Source organism: Gossypium arboreum, chromosome 5, assembly GCF_025698485.1.
Source record: "Gossypium arboreum isolate Shixiya-1 chromosome 5, ASM2569848v2, whole genome shotgun sequence".
Lineage (NCBI taxonomy): Eukaryota > Viridiplantae > Streptophyta > Magnoliopsida > Malvales > Malvaceae > Gossypium > Gossypium arboreum.
Genome location: NC_069074.1, coordinates 83,312,260 through 83,326,001, shown reverse-complemented (window position 1 = coordinate 83,326,001; position 13,742 = coordinate 83,312,260).

The window sequence follows — 13,742 nt, the reverse complement described above, 5'->3', positions numbered from 1 at the left end:
GGACAAATAATCCCTTCGCTCATCTATCACCATAACCTCCTCATCCTTTGTGGTCCTTAACACCATTCGTTTAGCAGCACAATCCAGGTCGCTTTATGCTTAACAAGCAGTCCATTCCCAAAATGAGATCAAACTCTCGAATGGTAACTCCATCAAATCTCCAGGAAAATCCTACCTTGAGTTTCTAAGGGTACATCCCTATACAGTTTGTCTACCCTAACCGAGTGACCCAAAGGACTTAGTACAGATACCCCACTCACAATCTCCTCAGAGTGCACACCCAACGACCCAGATATGGCACATGCAACATAGAAATGAGTAGATCCAACATCCACCAAGGCAGTATATGACATGCTAGAAATAAAAAACGTACCAGTTATGATGTCAGGTGCATCACCCTCTTCGCGGCGATGAGCAGCATATACTAAAGTCGGTGACGAGCCTCGGTGTTAATAGTACCCTTGCCGGTGCCCCCGTCCATGGCTATTGCCACCATGACCTCGGCCATGACCTCTCGATGGCGATAGTCCACCTCGCATTTGTTTGCACGGGTTGCGATCCTTTGTTCAACCACTTGAGCTTGAGCTGGCCTCTTAGGACAATCCTTGATCTTATGTTCCTTTGATCCACAACGAAGACAAGCCCGAACGTTTCCAACATTCCCCGGATGCATTCTACCATAATCTCCACAAGCTTGTGGTCTAACAAGATATTCACCGGAACCGCTCGGCGGTTCTTCCATCCTAGCTCTCTTAACATTCCGGTTTGCAGCACCAGTTGGTCCAACATCTCTCCTGAATCGATTTCGATCCCTGTCACGGTTCCCTCGTTCAGCTTGCTTCACCTCTTCAGCTATCTTAGCCTTTTCTATCAATGCAGCAAAATCGCGCTCTCTTTGCGGAGCTATGAGCACCCTTAGCTCATCCCTGAGGCCATCCTCAAAGCGAACACTGCGCTCGTATTCGGTAGAGACAATACCATTAGCATACCGGTTCAATCGCAGAAACTCTGCCTCATATTCAGCAACGGTCTTACCACCCTGGGTCAGGTTCAGGAATTCCTTCCTTCGCGCATCCACATAGCTAGCTCCGATATACTTCGCCTTGAAGGACTGCTTAAACAACTCCCAGGTTACCCTCTCGGTGGGTACCCTCTCTCACGATGATCCACCAGCGTCGCCTCATCCGTAGTAAGGATATTGCTCCTTTTAACTTTTGCTCTCTTGGCGGTCCAAGTCATCCATAATCCGCTCCGTGGCTTCCGGCCAAGATTCGACCACATTTAGGGCTACTCCGGATACACCCTAAAACTTCCGCTCCGTTGGCGGAGTCGCTCGAAATGGACCCCTATTCATGGGCCGATATTAGCTCCACCATCCTTTCCAAAACTCTTAACATGGCACAGGGACGAGGCGTTATCCCCCGGCCCGATCATACGGCCCATTCTCATCCACCGGTGGTGGTCGTGCTACTCAATGGGTATGTGTTGAAGAGGCGAAGATCCAACTTGAGTACTACCTCGGCCTCGACCACGGCCTCGACCACGGCCTCGACCACGGCCTCGACCACGGCCTCTTCCCGAGTAGCTCTCGTACTCATATCGATTTATCGATTCACGAATTTTATGCGATTAGTTTCTTGTTTCCTTTGTTTATTACGAATATCTTATGAGCAGATAAGGTTTGAGTTGTTCTCGCATAACCACAGTTTAGCTAATGTCTTAGTTTTCTAGGGTTTAGTTTACCCTACGGTCTCGATTTAAGTAGCCTTTACGCTATATTATCTATAGTACTATCTCTAAGGTTTAGTACTAACTACTGATCTGATTTATTATATAAAAGCAGAATAGTACTTACGACCTTGGTGCGGGGATTGATGTGCCACCTCATCGGTTTCGAGATAAACTCAAAAGATTTAGACTTTTTGAAATCCATTTTCCAAACATTTGTGTAAAAAAAAAAAACAAGTTCAGAGATTATCTCCTTTAAACTGGAAATTACAAAAATCAGATTTTTTTTTCCAAAAATACCCTCTCTTTTTTTTTTTGCATAAAGTTTTGAAAACCCTTTTTGGACCCGATTCACAGCCGAGTTGTTGTAACCGGGCTCTGATACCACTAAATGTAGCACCCCAAACCCGGCCCAGAAGTTATGGCCGGATCCGGCATGCCACACCAAAAACGTTAAAAAAAAATTTTCCATTCTAAGTCCAGAAAATCGTACTTGATGTTCAAAAGATTAATTCATTAAGGGTTAAAGTGAATGGAAGCTGTGCACCAGGTAGGAAACCGGAAAAGAGGTGGTGAGTCCATCGGACTGCTTAAGTACCAAGCTCCCTTCGGATCCAATCCTAGACATGCATACCGCCATTGCCACACCTTAACGTCATGGATATTTCTAGAAAACCGGTTCGATTAAGTCATTTTTAGGAAAAGTGATTAATTTTGGAAAATACTTTCATTGCGGAAGCTTTGCTTGTTGTCGTGTTATTTTGAAATCAAGCTGTTGTTTTTGAAAGCGCGCCTAAAGCTATCCAATTTCAACAGTTAAAATAAGTATTACCTATCTTACTAATACATATTAAAACCACCAAAAATAAATAAGCGGCCTTATTACATTTAAAAGCCCAAAACCACAAGCGTAATTAAAAGGATGTCCAGTTCACGAAGAAAATCAAACTTTGAGCGGGTGGCCACTCCGAATTCCCTCACGACTCCAAGCCCACTATGGTTGGGGATTTCTGCGTGGATGAAAATAAAGGGATGAGTTTGGGGAAACTCGGTGTGTAAGGAAAACCCATTCAAAGTCCAAGTCGGCTCAAGCCCATTGGGCCTAAGCCCATTCAGTAATGATGGTGCTGGGCGAGCCCTTTTCAGATTACAATAAGCGGGCCTTAGCCCTTATTGAGATAACATGTATGGCCCATAGGCCCATTTCAAAATACATGCAACATCAATAAACATATGCAAGCCCATTTGGGGAGACTACTCAACCCACCAACCACTACACTCCACCGTACCAGCCATACACTCCATGTGGGAATAGCTCAACCCACCCCATTTAACACTCCACGATTTGCGACCTTCTTTGCTCGATTAACGATAAATTGAGGCAAAGCCTCCGATCGTGGACAAGCCACTTTCAGTACTTCCTCCGTCAATATCCGGTCCCATGCATCGATAATAACATGGCATGCGATAAATAACAACGATCAAACATGCATTTAGGTCAATTTAACCTAGGGGTATTTGGTAATTTATCTACTAGGGGTAAAGCGTAAATTTTCCACTTTTAAAGGTATTTCAATAATTTATCTATTTTAGGGTTTTTCATGCATATTCCTACCTTTCACGTACTAATAGAATCACGTCGAGGGTTCTTACCGAATTGGGCCGTTGGCCCATCATTCCAATTTTGGCCCATTAAGCCCAAAAATATCGAGGCACGAAATCATGCACTTTACGGTCTAAATTTTGCAGCTTACCAAAAACATTAATCGATTTACCTCACGAACATTCGACTTTTCGCAAATCTACAAAATACGGTTTTGGCATTTTGACTTTTCGACTTTTGCCGATCCGGACTAAGAAAGAGGGTGTTAGTTACACACTGCTTTTGCGACGATATGTTGATGAGATCCACACACGAACCGCCTACAATTGGATTACTAACACGTTAATCTAACTATTCAAATACAAACTACGTATTAACCCCTTACGATATTCGGCCAACCACACCTACAGATTATAGTAAGCTTATAAGAAAACAATAGGCAACTCATTAACAAATTTTTGTCAATGTTTACCACATAATCATAATTTCACTGCAAGCTGTCGTCCTGAGCAACAGTCACTAAATTATTTATAACTGGAGCTACGAAACTCCAAATCAAGTGCCGTTAATTTTCCTGAAAATAGACTCATATATATTCTATCCATAAAATTTTCATAATTTTGGTTTAGCCAATCAATACCAAATTTTTCTCAAAGTTTCCCATGTTTCACTGTTTGACTAATCTGACCACCCTTCATTATGAATCAAATTTCTCATTGTACAGAATTCAAAATATGTTCTTGTTTATTTCATTAGAAACTAGACTCAATAAGCTTTAATTACATAATTTATTCAGCTTCTAATTCTTCTCCCACAATTTATGGTAATTTTCCAAAGTCATGTTACTGCTGCTGTCCCAAGCAGATTTATTACGAAATCACTCTTTCATACACCTATCTTGCATGCATGTTATTTAAACATGTATATCACCAATCAATCATCAGATATCTATGATTTTTACTTAAGCATAATCTCCATTTCATCATTTTAAAGCACAACATGTTAGCTGATTTTTCCTTTAACATCTAAGGCACATGCATGCTCATTTGTTTGGCTCAACTTCACCTATCTTCCATTTTTCATCAAAAACATGAAACAACAACCATTTCCTTCATTTTAATTCATGACTAAATGCTCACAACACAACTAAAATCAAAATATACTTCAAGAGTTAAGGTAGAATCAAGAAGAACTCATGAACTTCAAAATAGAAGCAAGGTATCAAGAACTTACCTTCAATTTTCCTCCTCCTAATGACCAAATACTCAAGAGCTTTCTCCTCTCCTTTCTCTTCTCTAACTTTCAGCTATGATGAACAAAGATGGACAAAACTTTGTTCTTTTCACCCTTTTCTTTAATAAAACTTCATATTTCATCCATTTAATTCTTTAATACAAAAGACATGAAATTCTTATCATGAAACATTTACCTAACCCATTATCATGAAACATTTACCTAATACATTATCATAAAACATTTACCTAACCTATTATCATGAAACATTTACCTAATACATTATCATGAAACATTTACCTAACCTATTATCAATTTGTATCAATTTGTACCATAAATTATGGATATCAAGTGTACATTTTGTCTACATTCAACATGATGGCTGGCCACTTCATGTAAAATGGGAGGCTTGTCATGCAAATCCTCCTATTTTGCACTCCTATTTATTTGGTCACTTCAATTTAGCCTATAGCATTTTCAAACATTTTCACATAGGTCCTATTTCATAATTTCACTCACAAATGACAAAATTAAAGCATGAAATTTTGCCAATCATTCACAGAATTCCCGAAAATTGGGGCGTTACAGCTTGAGGGCTTTTCTTGATGCATTTTGAAAGTACAAGTACCCAAATGAGTGAAAAAAGTAGGGGCTTAATTGCATTTTTTGAAAAAAATTGAGGGCTTTTTGCACCATTAAGCCTTCATTATTTATCATATGTTATTTTAAAACACAAATTGATGTTATAAATACTTGGTTCCCAAACCTAGACGTGTATGATAGAGTTTCTAGTAATAATTGAAGTATTAAGTAATTTTCTTATGAAGTGAATTTATTTAACTAAATATTTTAGTAAAATCAAAATTCTTATTTATACATATGATAAATCTTATAAATAATAATAAATATATAAAATAACAAATTCAATAATATAATAAACAAAAAGACTATATAATTATGAGTTCAAAAGTTTCTCAAAACCCATACATTTATATATATATTATAGATATATTTTTAAAGGCTTAATGCACACTTTAGTCCCTAAAGTATAATGTTTTTTACGCTTTGGTCCTTAATGTTTTATTGGTCCACTTTAGTATCTAATATTATCAAATGCTCCTAGTGTAGTCCCTAACATTACCAAGTGTTCTCAGCTTAGTCCTTTGGACGTTAAAAAAAATAAATTCGGATATCCAACTAATCATAAATTATCACGTGGCATATCTTGATGTCACGATGGCAAAAAATTATTTTTTAAATATCATAAAATACAAATAAACTTATATAAAATTAACTACATTATAAATATATAACTATTTAAAAAATAAAAATTTGTTAATTTTTTAATTTGTAAAAATAATAAAATTATTAAAATTACTAGAAAATTTTAAATATTGTAAAAAATAAAAATTATTAGAAATCATAAAAGATTGTAAAAATAAAAATTTAAAATACTAGTAAAAATTATGTAACTTGAAATAAAGTATCGTTAAGCTAATCAAATTTAAAATATTAAAAATATGATATTAAAATTGTAATTTGTAATACAATCAATTTTATAAAAAATATTTTAATAAAAATTAAATAAATTTTTATATTTTAAAATACATCAATTTTTAGTACTTTACTAGTGTTACTGGCAGCAAGTTTATTTGACTCAACTCCCTATTTAATGCTTTGAGTAGCTTCCCGCATCCACCATCGTGCACATGCTTTCTCTATTTTAAACCAAAGTTCTTTAGAATAGTTAAACATTCGACAATAATTTTTAAGAAATTGGTCTAGAGACAAATAATTTATCTTAAGATAGTAAAAATCATTTGGAATAATTAAAATTTCATTTAAATTATTATTTATTTGAAATAATATTACTTTTCACTATTTAAATAATTTGAAAAAAATTTATCCATGTTTATCACGTAAAAGATCTACCAATTATAAGTTTTGATTAATTGAATCATAAAACAATTGTTATAGGTGGTATCCTTCCAAGAGACAATAATCACATGTTCAAACTCTAGTAAATGTGATTTATAAAATTTTAAAATATTAAAATATCTAATATATTTTTAAAATTTTATGCAAATTGTTAAGTTTGACTCTATTTTAGTCAAATTTGAGAAATAATCTTCTAGTTAAACTTTGTTTATTTGTTTCAATCAAACACTGATTAGTTTAGATTATTTTATTATTATTTGACCTATGAATTTAGCCTATAAATAGGCTCTTTTACAACCTTAGAAAATACACCCACTAGAGATTAGAACTCATAACACATTTAGAGAATTTTGTGTTTACGTTTTGAGGGTTCTTTGTTTTCGAGTTTTCGGGGTTTAGTTTTTATCTCCATCTTTTGTACTCTTCTTTTTTTTCCATTATAGTAAAATTATCTTTACCCGTGATTTCTATCCTCTTTGGAAGGATTTTTCCACATTAAATTTGTGTGTTCAATTTCCCAATTTATTCCGCTATTTTTTTTACTTATTGCATAATCGGGTCGATCCTAACAAGTGGTATCAAAGCTAGTTCAATTTTCATAGATTAGCCTATTCAGAGATAGTGGCAACAAGGTTTGAAATTGAGAAGTTCGATGGTAAGATAAATTTCAATCTGTGGTAAGTTCGGATGATGGCAATTCTAGTTCAGTCTGGTTTGAAAAAGGTTGTTACTAGGACAAAGCCTGAGAATCTAAATAAAACAGAATGGGAAGAGCTTGATGAAAAGGCTTTATCTGCAATCCATTTGTGCCTCACGAATACGGTATTGCAGGAGGTATTGATGGAAAAGACCTCATCTACCTTGTGGAAAATGTTAGAAACTCTTTATGCGACTAAGTCTCTGGCTAACCGTTTAGTGTTGAAACAACATCTATTTACATTTCGCATAAATGAAGGTGAGCTTCCTAGAGATCACATTAGTCAATTTATTACTCTTTTAAATGATTTAAAGAACGTTGAGGTTCATATTGACGATGAAGATCAGGCTATGCTATTATTGTGCTCTTTACCCTCTTCATACAAGTCTTTTAAGGAGACCCTAATTTATGGCGGAGACAAACTCTCGTTCGAAGATGTGAAGGGTAATTTGTTGAGTAGAGACAAACTCAACAATGAGTTTGGTTTGGATAGAAAGGCAGATAGGCAAACTTCCGTTTTGGTAGCATCAAAGAAACGAGACAAAAGGTGTCGCTATTGTAAAAAGTTAGGTCACGTCAAAGCAGATTGTTATAAACTGCGAAATAAAAGAGCTGCTGAGAGTAACAAGGAAGATGTAGCTAGTGCTAATTTGTAACACCCCAAACCCGTGACCGTCACCGGATTTGACCATGTGGTGTTACCGGTCTTACTTCCCTTATTACTCTCTTTGCAATATTTGATTGCTGTTTCAGGCAGGCTAGCTAACTGCGTCACTGTCGCCTTAAAAATCATATCTCGAGTTTCAAAACTCAGAAACTGATTCTGTAAATTTTCCCTGAATTTAGACTCATATATCTATCCATGGATTTATTTCTAGAATTTTTGGTCGGGCCAATTGGTACAGTTTATTAGTTAAAGTCGCCCATGTTATAGGGGTCGACTACACTGACCTTCGCACATTACGACCTGGATATCTTCTCGTACAGAGCTTCAATGCTCATACCGTTTGTTTCTAATGAAACTAGACTCAAAGGGGAATCTGAACATATAAGGCACGACTTCTAATTCCTTCTTGATAATTTATGGTAAATTTTCAAAGTCGAGACAGGGGATCCAGAAACCGTTCTGGCCCTGTCTCACGAGAACTTTAATATCTCTCAGTATACTGCTCATATGGTCGTTTCATTTCATCCATATGAAAATAGATTCATCAAGGTTAAATTTCATAATTTATTCACTATTTAATTCTACTTATACTATTTTTAGTGATTTTTCAATCTCGTATCACTACTGCTGTCCGCAACAGTTACTGCAGTAGACTATACCAATTTCATGAATCTTTCCTTGACCTTACTAATCATCCATCATACATGACACAAATTATGGCCACCTTATCAAAATTAAAGTTTCTAAGACTCGTGGCTATAGGTTCTAGCATCCCACTCAACGACCACATAGGCCATTTTTCACATGGCTTAAAGTTTACAACCCACAATTCAACAAAACATAATAGCCTATACATGCCAAATGTTCTCCTAGTTCAACTACGAAGACAATACCAAAAGATTTCCAGCGGTGTGATGACTTCAACGACGGTTCCAAGCACGCAAACAATACGAGTCCAAGAGACCTAAAATGGGTGACAAGAAAACACCGAGTGAGTTTATAACTCAGTAAGTCATAAGCATTCAACAACCATCCATTAATAAAGTTACCACAACATGAAACAATAAGCGAGGCTAGGTACTCATCCATATCAAAACTATACCATAATTCCTCGGACCTTTCGGTTCAATCTCATACCAAGTCATACATCCACATTTCATATTCCACACAACAAGATATTTAAGGCATTTTCACACACTAACTCATTTCCACCACAACCATACAATTTCAATCATCACATAGATTTAAAGCTTACCAAGCTCAACCCCGAGCATGAACATATTGCCTATTCGTCATGAGCTCAAGGTACTTACCCGATCCGCTGCCCATACTCAACTCGATGGAGACACACCCTCCATATAATTGTCCGATCGGAGATATATATATATATATATATATATAGAGTACGCACACACAATGCTTAATACTCGATTTCGCACACTTAGTGCCATGCGATTTAAGCCCGCACACATAGTGCCATACCCTTGAGCTCGCACACTTAGTGCCATATATTTCCAGCATGCACACTTAGTGCCATATATTTCCAGCATGCACACTTAGTGCTAATCTCGTCACCGTATCCATTTATACCCGCACACTTAGTGCCGAGACCAATACTTTAAGCATTTTACTACCTTTATACATTCAACAATGGCATCATTCCATACACATACATTTCCATTTACACATCAACTCATTAAACACAATTGCATATATATTATGATCATTTAAATCAATACCAAATATATGCTTAATGACTTACCTTATATTGGATGAAACGATTTCGATCGGCTACTCGATTATCTTTGCTTTGCCTTTGTTTGATTTTCCCCTTTGATGTCTTGATCTAGAATAAATACATTTAGTAGTAAATTTTTTATTCTAATGTACAACATCATGAATCAACTCAACCGAATTATCTCTATCACCCGAACTAAAATTCGCACCTTAACTTCATCTCATTACCCTTAAAGTCCGAATGTACACATACACAATTTATATACAAATTTCATCCTCACAATGTATATAATTCATTCGACCATTCACCACTCACCTAACAAAACTTCATATCAAATTTCCATGACCGATCACACCTATACTTACATTCCATATAGCGAACATTACTTGTATATGTACCCATAAATTAAATGTGAGAATTTAGCAAAGTTACCTTTGAAAGACTCACCGAACAACATGGAAATGTCCAGCTTTGGACAGCATTGAATTTTCAAATGAGACATGCATTAAACTTAACCGAATTTGTCATAAAATTTACAATATTGGACAGCATGTAAAAGCAAATTAAGGCAGCATAATAAGATAGTCACAATTGCACACGTCAACACATATTTGAGCACCATACCACACCATTTACTTCACCATTTAGCCACGGTTTCCAGGAGCAAATTAATCCACACTCACCAAACAAAACTATCAAAATCTTACATGCATGTCGCATGCAACAACAATCTCAAGCATCGCAAAACTTAAAACCGAACAGCTTAGGAAGAAATATAAAATATTTGCAAAGAAGCGACCGAAAATTCCTCCAAGATGGAAATCACCTATTTGATTTGCTCCATTGTATTTCTCTATTATTGCTTCCTCTTCTTCTTCTAGTTATAACAATTGCAAAAGAAAGAAAACATGAACACTCCTTCTTCTTCTCAAGTCATGGTAATTGTAACAAAAATGAGAATGGATGAACAACAAGGATTTTTCTTTTCCTTCCTCAACTCACGGCAATGGGGGACATTCACCATTTTCTTCTTTTTTTTATTTCTTTACTACTAGCTTTCTATTTTATTGTTTCCTACATACATCACTAGCCTAACATGTTGGAAACATGTTTCCTTGCCCATCACTCTTGTCATGGCGGCCATTAGCTAATATCAAAGGGAATTTGACATGCAAGTCCACCCTTTGATTACATGCACTAATAGGCCACTTACATTTGCCTAGCACATTTCTAAGTTTTCTCACATAAGTCCTAATCACAAAAATTCATCTACAATTAAGCAAAATCCAAACATGAAATTTTCACACATTCATATTCACATATTCTAGACAATAAATATTACGTTCCAACATTTCGGTGACTCGGTTTAGCGGTCCCGAAACCACTTCCCGACTAGGGTCAATTTTGGGCTGTCACATAATTTGACCGATGAAAGTGGTGATGATTTCTTATTAGTGTCAGCGAGCGATAACTCCAAGCGCATGTCCGAGTGGATCCTAGATTCAGGATGTTCTTTCCACATGTGTCCCAATAGAGAATGGTTCTCCACATACAGTTCAGTTGAAGGTGGAGTTGTGCGCATGCGAAACTATTCATCCAGTAAGGTAATTGATATTGGTACTGTTAAAATTAAAATGCACGATGGGATGATTAGGACACTCTCAGATGTTAGGTATGTACCTGATTTACGAAAGAATCTCATCTCCTTGAGTATTTTATACTTGAAAGGATACAGAATCAACATCGAGTCGAGCGGCATTAAAGTATCTCGTGGAGCTCTCATTTTGTTAAAAGGTAAAAGAACCAGCAGTCTTTATATTCTGGAAGGTTCTACAGTGACCGGTGAAATCGAACGTCCCTCATCCGTTACAGAGTCAAAATCAACTCGTTTGGAGCGGAGGCAATCTGGTCATAGGAGGAAAAAACGTGTGACTATTTCGTTGAAGAGAGGTTCTCTTTTGGATGCATGTTTTAAAAAGTTAGGGCATTGTGTTCGTGAAAATCAGACTTGGGTTAGTTTTAATTTGGCAGTGTACAAGTCAAAGGCTAGAAGTCTTCCAGTTTCTAAGCACATATTCGACTCAGTTAATTTCCTGCATAGTTTAAGATAGGCTTGTGGCGGGCTTTGGCAAAGACGGCGTTGTAGAAATATGAGTCAAGGTGGAGATTTGTTAAGTATGACTCCTATTTCAGTCAAATTTGAGAAATAATCTTCTAGTTAAACTCTGTTTATTTGTTTCAATCAAACACTGATTAGTTTAGATTATTTTATTATTATTTGACCTATGAATTTAGCCTATAAATAGGCTCTTTTACAACCTTAGGAACTACACCCATTAGAGATTAGAACTCATAACACATTTAGAGAATTTTTTGTTTATGTTTTGAGGGTTCTTTGTTTTCGGGGTTTAATTTTTATCTAAATCTTTCGTACTTTTCGTTCTTTTGCCATAATAGTAAAATTATCTTTGCCCGTGGTTTTTATCCTCTTTGGAATGATTTTTCCACGTTAAATTTGTGTGTTCAATTTCTCAATTTATTCTGCTATTTTTTTTACTTGTTGCTTAATCGGGTCGATCCTAACACAAATTTTTATATTTTACATATATTTTTGTATTTTTATAATTTTAGATTTTTTTCTATCTTTAAATAATTATAAGAGAAGTTTTTTTCCTTTTTAAAAGATTTTTAATATTTTTTTGATGATGATGTCATAAACGATATGTGGTAGTATATGATTGGTTGGATATCCCAACGGCAGTCAGTTTTTATTGTCCAATGGACTAAACTGAAAACGTCTAATAAAATTAGGGACTAAAATGAATAAAATAAATTTTAAGACAAATAAATTATTTAGTTATTAAATAATAATCAAATACAACTTTGAGGTTAAACCAACATTTAACCCTTAGAACAATATTATATTTGAGACAAACATCTTCACCCTTAACATGCACTTTATTAATTTAATGATTTATTTTAGAGTTGCAATTCTTATTAACATTAAAATTAATAAAATCTATGTTACACTCACATTTTTCCATGCCAAGATTTTATTTTTATTTGATTTAAAGTTTTACAACTTTTATTTTAAAAATGTATTTTAGTGTAATATATATCTTGTGAATTTGGTATTCAATGAATATGTGTACTAAAAGATGCAATTTTACAGGTAATTTACCACCCATCACCAATGCTCCAAAGCTTGGGAAGCTGTTGTTGTGGGGAAATAAACTTAGCGGAAACATTCCCAACTCTATCTCCAATGCTTCCATACTTAAGATTCTATCCTTAGCACATAACTTATTCTCTGGCCCAATCCTTAAAACACTTGGCAACTTAAGACACCTTGAATGGTTCCAAATTTCAAACAATAATTTGATCAGCGGATCTACTACTGATCAAGAGTGGATCTTTCTTTCTTCTTTGGCAAATTGTTGGAATTTGGGATTTATAGATGTTTCAGGAAATCCATTGAGTGGCGTTCTTCCTACTTATAAATGGAACCTTTCAAAATCCCTTCAATACTTCTATGCCTCTAATTGTGAGCTTCAAGGCGTTATTCCTAAGGAAATAGGTAACTTAAGCAACATGTTGGTTTTAGAACTTGGCTATAATAAATTAAGTGGATTTATTCCAACATCAATAGGAGGAATGAAAAATCTCCAAAGTCTAGGTCTTTCCTCTAATAAATTAGGAGGGCCCATATCAGAAAGCCTTTGTGATTTGGAGAGATTATACAACTTGTTTTTAGGGTTGAATAAGCTGCATGGATCCATACCCTCTTGTTTGGGTAATATTACTTCTTTGATATATCTTTACTTAGATTCCAACAAATTGAGTTCCGCAATACCCTCAACTTTGTGGGATCTTAAAGATATCTTAAAAATAGATTTATCATCAAACTATCTTCGCAATTCATATCCAATTAATGTTGGAGATTTGAGAAGTCTACTGAAACTAAATTTACCAATGAGTCTTCTCACAGGCAATATCTTATCCACATTTGGGGGTCTTCAAACTTTAGCTTCATTAGATTTATCAAATAATATACTACATTGTCATATCCCTGAATCATTTAATGGTTTGTTTATTTTGGAATTCTTAGATTTATGCAATAACAATTTCTTTAGAGTCA